The 8411-nt window shown below is 48.9% G+C and overlaps 1 pseudogene; it reads left to right on the top strand.

Moving 5' to 3' along the window:
• The first annotated feature begins 375 nt into the window (after positions 1–375).
• LOC120664498 lies at positions 376–4083 on the top strand (annotated as a pseudogene).
• The last annotated feature ends 4328 nt before the right edge of the window (positions 4084–8411 follow it).

Here is an 8411-nt window from a genome sequence, read left to right on the forward strand (position 1 = left end):
ATGTAATATATTTGTAAAATATTGTACTCTCTGGACTCACCTTCGTGTGAGTTGTATGTAAGCTTTGGGTTCGATCACAGCTCAGGTGGTTTCATCGGGACTTTACCCGACTACATTGTCGGATTACTCCGTTTGAAGTGTGTGTTAGCCGGGATTACCTTTATGGTGATGGTTAGCGCATTTGAGCCAGATTAATTCGGACGGTTCTGCCACACTGTTTGCATGGACCATTGACTATTTCAGTTTAACCCTTGAGCTTGGTCGTTGTTCTTTTACATCCCTGCTCACCATGGAGTTTTGATAGGAAACATAGAAGCAGACTAAACTTGGGTTTTGTTGTTTTCCCCATCTGCTGTGTTCTATATCCTGGGTGACCTGACCTCTAGGTCTATAAATTTCATTATCAACAAGGTCTCCAAGCCGCCAGCACTCGCTGTGGAGGATAGCTTGCAAAGGGTTCTCCTCCGGGCGCAGGTTATCATCGATGAGGCCATGGGGCAGCACATTACAAACCAAGCCATGCTCCTTCGGCTCAATTTGCTCAGAGATGCCATGCACCGGGGCCATTATGTGCTCGACACCTTCAGATACCAACATCAAGATGAGGACGACGCCAAAGATCAAGCTGTGAGTCGCTCTTCATCTCTGTCCAAAATAATTTCTGCAAAGCGTCCATTTTTCTCCAGTAGAGGTGCTGAAGCTTTGAAAGAACTGCAAGAGACGCTTGAAAAATTGAGCTCCATGATCCTTGATGCGAATGAGCTTGTAATGTTCTTGATGAGATGTTCTCCCCTGTACCGCCAACCTTACAGCATGCATCTCCAGCTGTCTAACTGCATGTTTGGTCGTCAGATGGAAGTAGAACTTGTCATCAACTTCCTGTTGCGCCCACAATCTCATGGTGCTGAAGAATTGGAGTTCATGCCAATTGTCGGACCATGCCAAGTTGGCAAGAGCACCCTCGTCACTCATGTTTGCAAGGATGGAAGAGTCCGTGGCCATTTCTCAAAAATATTGTTTTTCCGCATCCATGGTTTCACAGATGATGAGCCTACTTTCAGAGAAGGATGCGCCGTAAAATTTCAAAATCACACGTCAGACATGAAAAAAGATGCAAGATTGCTAGTCATCATTGAATTAGATGGGGATCTCAATGAAGAAGCACTGGATAGGTTGTATTTTGCTTCTAAACATGAGGGACAGAAAAGTCGACCAGAGGGGGTGAATGGGAGCCGATCAAAAATTCTCGCAATTAAAAGCTTGGCCTATGATCCCAAGTTCACACCCAACCCTCGAGTCCTAGGTGAAGTGTAGAGTAGCTATAGAGTAGCTACACTAACACAAAGCACCCCTAGGAACACGCAAGAGCGACCGCAGAAGCAACCACGAAGAGCAGCACAAAAACAGCACGGTATAACTCACCGGTTGATCTGACGCTTGAGTTTGAATGGCGTCGGTTCAACCGACGAGCAGAGCCGGCAGCAGTCAAAGCGAGCACCGGTTGAACCGATGCAAAGGCTTGGACAGCGTCGGTTCAACCGACGATCCTGCACCGGATGATCCGACAAAATCGATTTAAACGCCGGTGCAGTTGTCCAGAGAAAGCTCAAAATGAACTTCTAAGCACCGGTTAAACCGACGATCACAAACCCATAGCGCCGGTGCAGTTGTCCAGAGAGATAGCAAAACGAAACGCACTGAGCACCGGTTGAACCGACGTTAAGAAAATTCTATATGCCGGTGCAATGCTCAAAACATCACACTACAAGTTAGTGAAAAGGTATCACCGGTTGAACCGATGCACAAGAGAGAGAATGCACCGGTGCAACCAGACGAAGAACAGAAAACCCTAATGTGCGAGAAACCTACTCACCGTTTGATCTGACGCGTCATATCACACGCGTCGGTTTAACCGGTGATAGAAAAAACAGAGTCCAGAAATGTTTTTCAGCCCGCGATCTTTGGAAACTTCGATGATTGGAGAGTCAAATCAAGTCCAAAGGAGCTCAAATTTTGCAGGCATGATCACAAAAGGACTTGTCAATATGTCCATGGAAGGAATCGACAAATCACTCCATGGTTTGGGAGGAATCGAGGAATTCCCGAGCAAGAACGGGGTTTTCTCTAGAACGCCAAGAACTTCGATTCGAGTGAACTCGTGATTCCAGGGAGATTAGCACTAGGTTAGATATATTAGAATCACTACAAAGAGTCACTCGATCATCAGAAAACCACTCGTCATCTTGTGCTCAAGATTCGTCGAAGGAAAATCGAAATCATCCAAAACAAAGCACAAATCGTACGAGATTGAATTGAATTCAAAACCCCGGAGGGCACAAGGAGGATTGGGCCTCCTTTCCCGATCAATCTCAGTACAAAAACTCAATAATCCATACCTCTAATCCCTAGTCCTAGAGAGGAGAGGGAGGGAACCGAGAGGGAGAGAGGAGTGGCGCCAGGGAGAGGATGGTGGCGTGTGTTATATCTGTGTCTGGCGCAAAAGGGAGAGAGGAAAGGGTGAGGGATATTTAAGGTGCCCACGCAGGGGTCCAAAATACCCTCGACTCAAACTAGACACTAAAACGCTCGTAGGGGCAAAACCGGAAATATGTACACGATCTCATCCGACGGCGGAGTTTCTTTTTTCGACTCGAAGCCTTCTCAGTGATGCCGCCATGTCGATGAAGATCCGGTTCGCGGTTTTGGGGGGTCCGCAAAACCCGGGTAGGTGGCCGGTTTTGAGAAAACCGCCAAAACTTCACGCGCGGGAAGATTCCCGCCTCCACGCCATGGCCCTAGACGCCGTTCCCTCCTCGGCCTTCTGACGGCCCTAGACGCTGCCCGACGCCCGTCACCTCCTTGCCCGCAGCGAGGCCCTAGACGCCGTCGATGCACGTCGCCTCCGTCAGTCCCGAGACCGACGCCTGTGCCTCCACGACTTGGCGTCTTCAACCGCCGTCCGCCTCCTTGGTTTTGTGGCGCAAACCAAGAAACCCGCCTTCCGTCGCCGCTTGCGCCCTCGATCCAGGAGTGGACGCCACAGCTGCCGCCCGGCACGAGCTCCGGTCCCGGCTGCCCTTCACCGCCGTCCACTGCACGGTCCATCGGCCACAGCACCTCCACGGCAACTCTCCGTCGATACTTGACGCCCGTGTACCTGCAATCCAAAGACCAAGCGCATGATCACACCGCACGGTTGACAATTCACTCATCACAAGCAGGATAGAGTACTCAACATTCCTCAAAACAGTATGCTCCAAGAGGTAGTAAACTCATAGTTACAAGTCGGTTTGACAATATTGTAAAATTTGGATCAACACAGGCTCTAACACTGAAGTATCTGTCCCATGAGGCGTACTGGTATTTCTTCAAGACTCTTACATTTGGAAGCATGGATCCTGAGATGCACCCTAGGCTCATGCACTTTGCCATGGAGATAGCCAGGATGCCGAAATGTTCCTTTGTTGGCGCAAACATCATTTCTCGTTTGCTGAGGGATAACTTTGATGTGCAATTCTGGTTCAAGGTTCTGGCCTTCTTTAAAGGGTTCACCCAGCAGCGTGTCTCCAGATTTGAGCATCCATTTGATCTTCTGAGGCAGAACAGACCTACACATCTCGGGAGAATGGCTACGCCTTCTGAAGATGTGGTGGTTTATCATCAACATCAATGCTATTCAGAAGAGGAGGTCCCTAAGTTAAGACTCCAAGATGTACTGTATGGAAGCGTTAAGCCTCATGGGAACTCCAAAGTCCTAGCTAGTATGGAAGTCTCTGATACCGCCCTGCTATAGCTATGTCTATTCTTGTGAGATTCGAGAGCTGAAAACCACAACTGCCAAGAGGAAGCGTTCTACGGAAAGTGGAATAACACTTCGTTAATTTTTTTCATTGCTGGGATATGTAGGAGGGTATCTGAATCTGTGTTTGTTAGAGTGTCAGCTCATAAGTTACAGTATAATTTTTGGAGGATGTAAAGATGTTACAAGTTTCAATACCTTGTCATGTGTAGCGGAATAATTAATGTAAGATCTTGAGGCAAGAGATTTTCATGAGAAATAATGAATTGGTCCTTGTTTTTTTTCTGGATATTTGCTAGAAGACAGTCAAGTGCAAGCAGACACCATGGCTTGCGGCCATTTTTCATGGCTGTCATTTTCATGCACCAATTACTTGGCGTACACGATGGGCTGGACGAATGCTGCTAGCCTGCTAGGATGGCTCAGAAAGTCAGAAGAGAGGAGCAGCCATGTCCAGTCTCCCCCGAAAGTGAGGGAAGATTACAGGATCGGAAGGACGATGCCTGAAGCTGCTGCCAGGAACAGGGTTAACCGAACCGTCGGTAACCGGTCCGGTTTGACCGGTTACCGGTCAAACCGGTCCGGACCGGTACCGGTTCGGTCCGGTATGAAACCGGTCCAAATTCAAAATTTAAATTTGAATTCAAAAAAATGAAAAATTCCCAAAAAATTCCTAAAAATACTTCAAGGTGCAATGAATCTAATGGTGTCAAATTTTCTCCAAAATTCGTTCATTTAGTATGGTTTTCGGAATTTATAAGTTAAATAAAAAAAGAAAAAGAAAAAAAACCGCGGCCCATTAAGGCCCATCGCGCGGCAGAGGTCATTTAACGTCGCGTGTCCCTCAGCCGAAGCCTCACCAGCGCCTCCCTCACCCGCTCCCCCCTCACTGACTCCTGTCCGCCGCCAGAAGTCGCCGCCCGCCGCTCGAGGCCGGTTAGCCGCTCTCAGATCCCGGCTAACCGGTCTCCCTCACCGGTAAGCCGGACCGGTAGCAGATCTACCGGTCCCGTCCGGTTTTCCGCCCGGGGAGGCCGGTTTACCGGTATGGGGAGGCGGTAAACCGCCGATTAGCGTCGGTAAGCCGCGGTCAGGTTAGTTTTTTTTTCCCTAGGATTTAGGTGTATTTAGATGTTTTGTTTTAGGATTTAGGTGTATGACTTAGGTATATTTAGAATTTAGGGAAGATTTATTTATATTACATGATTTTTTGCACTATGTAGTAGATTTTAGCTAGATTTAATTTAGGTGTATTAGATGATTTTTGACACTATAACTTAGGTAGGAGTAAGAATATTAGATGATATATTTTTGTTGTGCATGTATGCAGATAGACAATGGCAAGCAGAGATGTTGTGTGGGAACACGGTGAAAATCTTTATCCCGGATGGCGATGTAACTATTGTCGTACGCAGAAAGGAGGAGGTGGTGCGACTAGATTGAAACAACATTTGGCTGGGCGCGGGGCAGAGGTGATCCATTGCAGGAATGTGCCACCTGATGTGCGGGACTTCTTTCAGCGTGAGTTGGATAGGGCAAAGAAGGCAACTGCTGACCGGGCCCGAGAGAGGTTGAGACGGGAGAAGGCTGCAGCAGAGGGAAACTATCCCGGTGATGAAGAAGATGAGGAGGCTCAGGTGCAGCGTGCCATGGATCTATCGAGAGCGGAAGCAGAGTTCCGACGGGGGGTGGAACAGAGAGGAGGTGCATATGAGCGTGGAGGGGGTAGTGGTTCGACGAGGGGGAATGTTATGCAGAGAATGTTTCGAAAGTCCACTTCGCAGAGGGAGAGTCCTGTGGTGGAGGACTATAACTTGGCAGCTGGTGGGAGAAGAGGAATGACACAAACAAGGATTGATACAGGCTCCTGGACGCAGAAGGGTAAGAACGCAAAGGAAGCTATTGGTAAAGCTTGGTCAAAGTTTTTCCATATTGCAGGAGTACCTGGAAGACAGGCTGACAGTCCATACTTTATCAGCGCGGTTAGGGAGACACAGAAGTGGGGTAAGTTTTCTTTCATTGCAATGATACCTATAAACTTACATTTTTGTATCTTATGATTTTCGGATCAAGTTCTCCAAAACTGCAGTACCTTGCCATGAGGCTTGTTTCACAATGTTGTTCATCCAGTGGATGCGAGCGGAACTGGAGTACTTTTGCCTTGCTGCATACAAAGGTTCGCAATCGGTTGTCGCACAAGAAACTTAATAAGCTTGTCTATGTCAACTACAATCTTCGTCTCCGACTCGAGGAGGTCTCCGGCCCACTGATGCGTGAAGAAGGTGATTTCATTGACCAGCTAGCCCATCTTTCATTCTATGATGAGAAAAATCCGGTGCGGGAATGGATGGAATATGGTAGATCTAACCGGGCTCCAGTTCTGGACGAGGATGATGATGACGGCGACATCCCTCTCCCGTCCCATATTGTCAGAGATCAAATAAACGTGTCAGATCTACGTGAGGCTACGGGGAATGATTCCATCAGCGATTGGGCACGTCAAAATATAGGTGACACTCACCTAGGGAAGAGAAAGTTGCACAAGGGGCCTAAGAAGGGTGACTCGAAGCGTCGAAAAGGCAAAGGAACAGCAAAACCAGTGAGCAGCGACACCGAGACTGATAATGGCGAAGGTGAGCGTAGTCCTCCGTATCAGGAGTCCGAGGATAGCAGCTCGGCCGATGATGGTGATGATGGTGACGGTGCTCAGCCTAATGCTGGTGGTGGAGGTAGTGGTGCTGATGATGCTGCTGGTGGTAGTGGTCATGCTCGTGGTGTTCGTTTCACAGGTATATATTGCACATATAAATACACACATATTTCTGACTATTGACTACTAATTATGAAATATGGTTGATTGCAGGGGAAACTCAGTTCACACATGCTACTCAGGACACCGACCATGGAGCACCGCAATCGCAGAGGAGAACAGGTGGACCGACGGACTATGACAGTCCACAGAACTCTTCTTCCTCCTACAGCGATTCGAGACACTCTTTTCACTATCCCATTCCTGACATCAGCATGCAGCCACCGACGAGATGGGTGTACGAATGGGAAGACCCCCATTTTTACACTATGTTAGTTCAGGAATGGCAGACAACATCGGCGTGGACGGGCCAAACTTGGCAACACTACAAGGCTGAGCTGCTTAGAGTGCGAGGTATCGCTTTGATGTCCACCGCCACCGCATCTCAAATGGGGGTCTTCCCATTCCTACGTTGAACTTTTCATTTCATGTGTATAAGTGTATGACTCCGTATTTGTATGCACCCTATTACTATTGTATTTGTATGCATAATTATAACTCATTGCTTTGGTAGGGTCATTTACATTAAAATGTGCATAGCTCATGTCGAAATTTCCTTTTATTTCACACCGGGAATCAATTTTTCAAGCGGCGAAAAAATACTCTAAACAACCGGTATACCGGCCAAACCGGCCGGTATACCGGTGTAACCGGTCGGTATACCGCAGTGAGCCGCAACACAAAACCGGCCGGTATACCGGCCAAACCGGCCGGTATACCGGTATACCCGGCCGGTATACCGGTCGGAACCGCCACCACGGTAAAATTTGAATTCAAATTCACATTTGACCGGTTCCGACCGGTAACCGGCCTAACCGGACCGGTAAACCGGTACCGGAGCCCGGCGGTTAGGCCGGTCCGGTCGGGAAATTGAACCCTGGCCAGGAAGGGAGTCCAAGTTGCAATAAACAAACAATCGATGTCAAGGAGACAACGACTCCGGAAGGCCATTGATTCAGAGAAGATTGCAGGAGCCTGCTCTATCCGTGATTGTAAACCTCCTGCCTGGACTACACATCTACAGTCTACGCCAGTACATCTACAGTAAGTCTGCAACTACATCAAGCAGGCGCGTGGTCTTCAGCTGCCCATGAGGCATCTACGTCTCTCAGGTCAGATGATTAAGATCTTATTAATCATGATTAGCGTGTTCATGTCATTAGGCTAGTTGATCGTACGGGACCTGTGCAAATTAAGTTCCAAGAGATCAAGACGTTTTTGGAACGGAGGCCCAAAGGAAACGAACGGGTGGAAAGGCCGGCCCACAAGGCCCATTTCACAGCCACTCCAGTGCCCTTGAGCAGGAGTGTGTGAGGGGACAGAGAGTATGGGGTGCTTTGATAGGGATGGAAATGGTAAGAAAACAGAAAAATGGATATCTGAGATATTTCGCAGGGTCGAGATGGTGGACTAGAGAGAGGTGAATAGTCCTTTCTAACACTACTACAGAATATATTTTCCGAGGCGGTCAAAATTGATTTTCCGAGGCGGGCATGACAAACGCCTCCGAGCAGGCGTCACGGTAAATGGAGTATTTGCCGAGGAGGTTTGGTGCCCGCTTCGGTAAATAAAAAAAATTTAAAAAAAAAAAGAGAAAGCCCGGCGAGCCCATCACGGGCCCGCCGAGCCCATCGACCATCGCCGCCACGTCCCGCTCGGCCGCCTCCCGCTCCGGGCCGCCGCCACGCCGTGCTGCTCCCGTTCCCGCTCTGGACCGCCGCAGCGCCCCGCTGCTCCCGCTCCACCGCCGCCCCGCCGCTCCCGCTCTGGGCCGCCACCGTGAACCGCTGCTCCCGCTCCGCG

Source organism: Panicum virgatum, chromosome 2K (genome assembly GCF_016808335.1).
Source record: "Panicum virgatum strain AP13 chromosome 2K, P.virgatum_v5, whole genome shotgun sequence".
NCBI lineage: Eukaryota > Viridiplantae > Streptophyta > Magnoliopsida > Poales > Poaceae > Panicum > Panicum virgatum.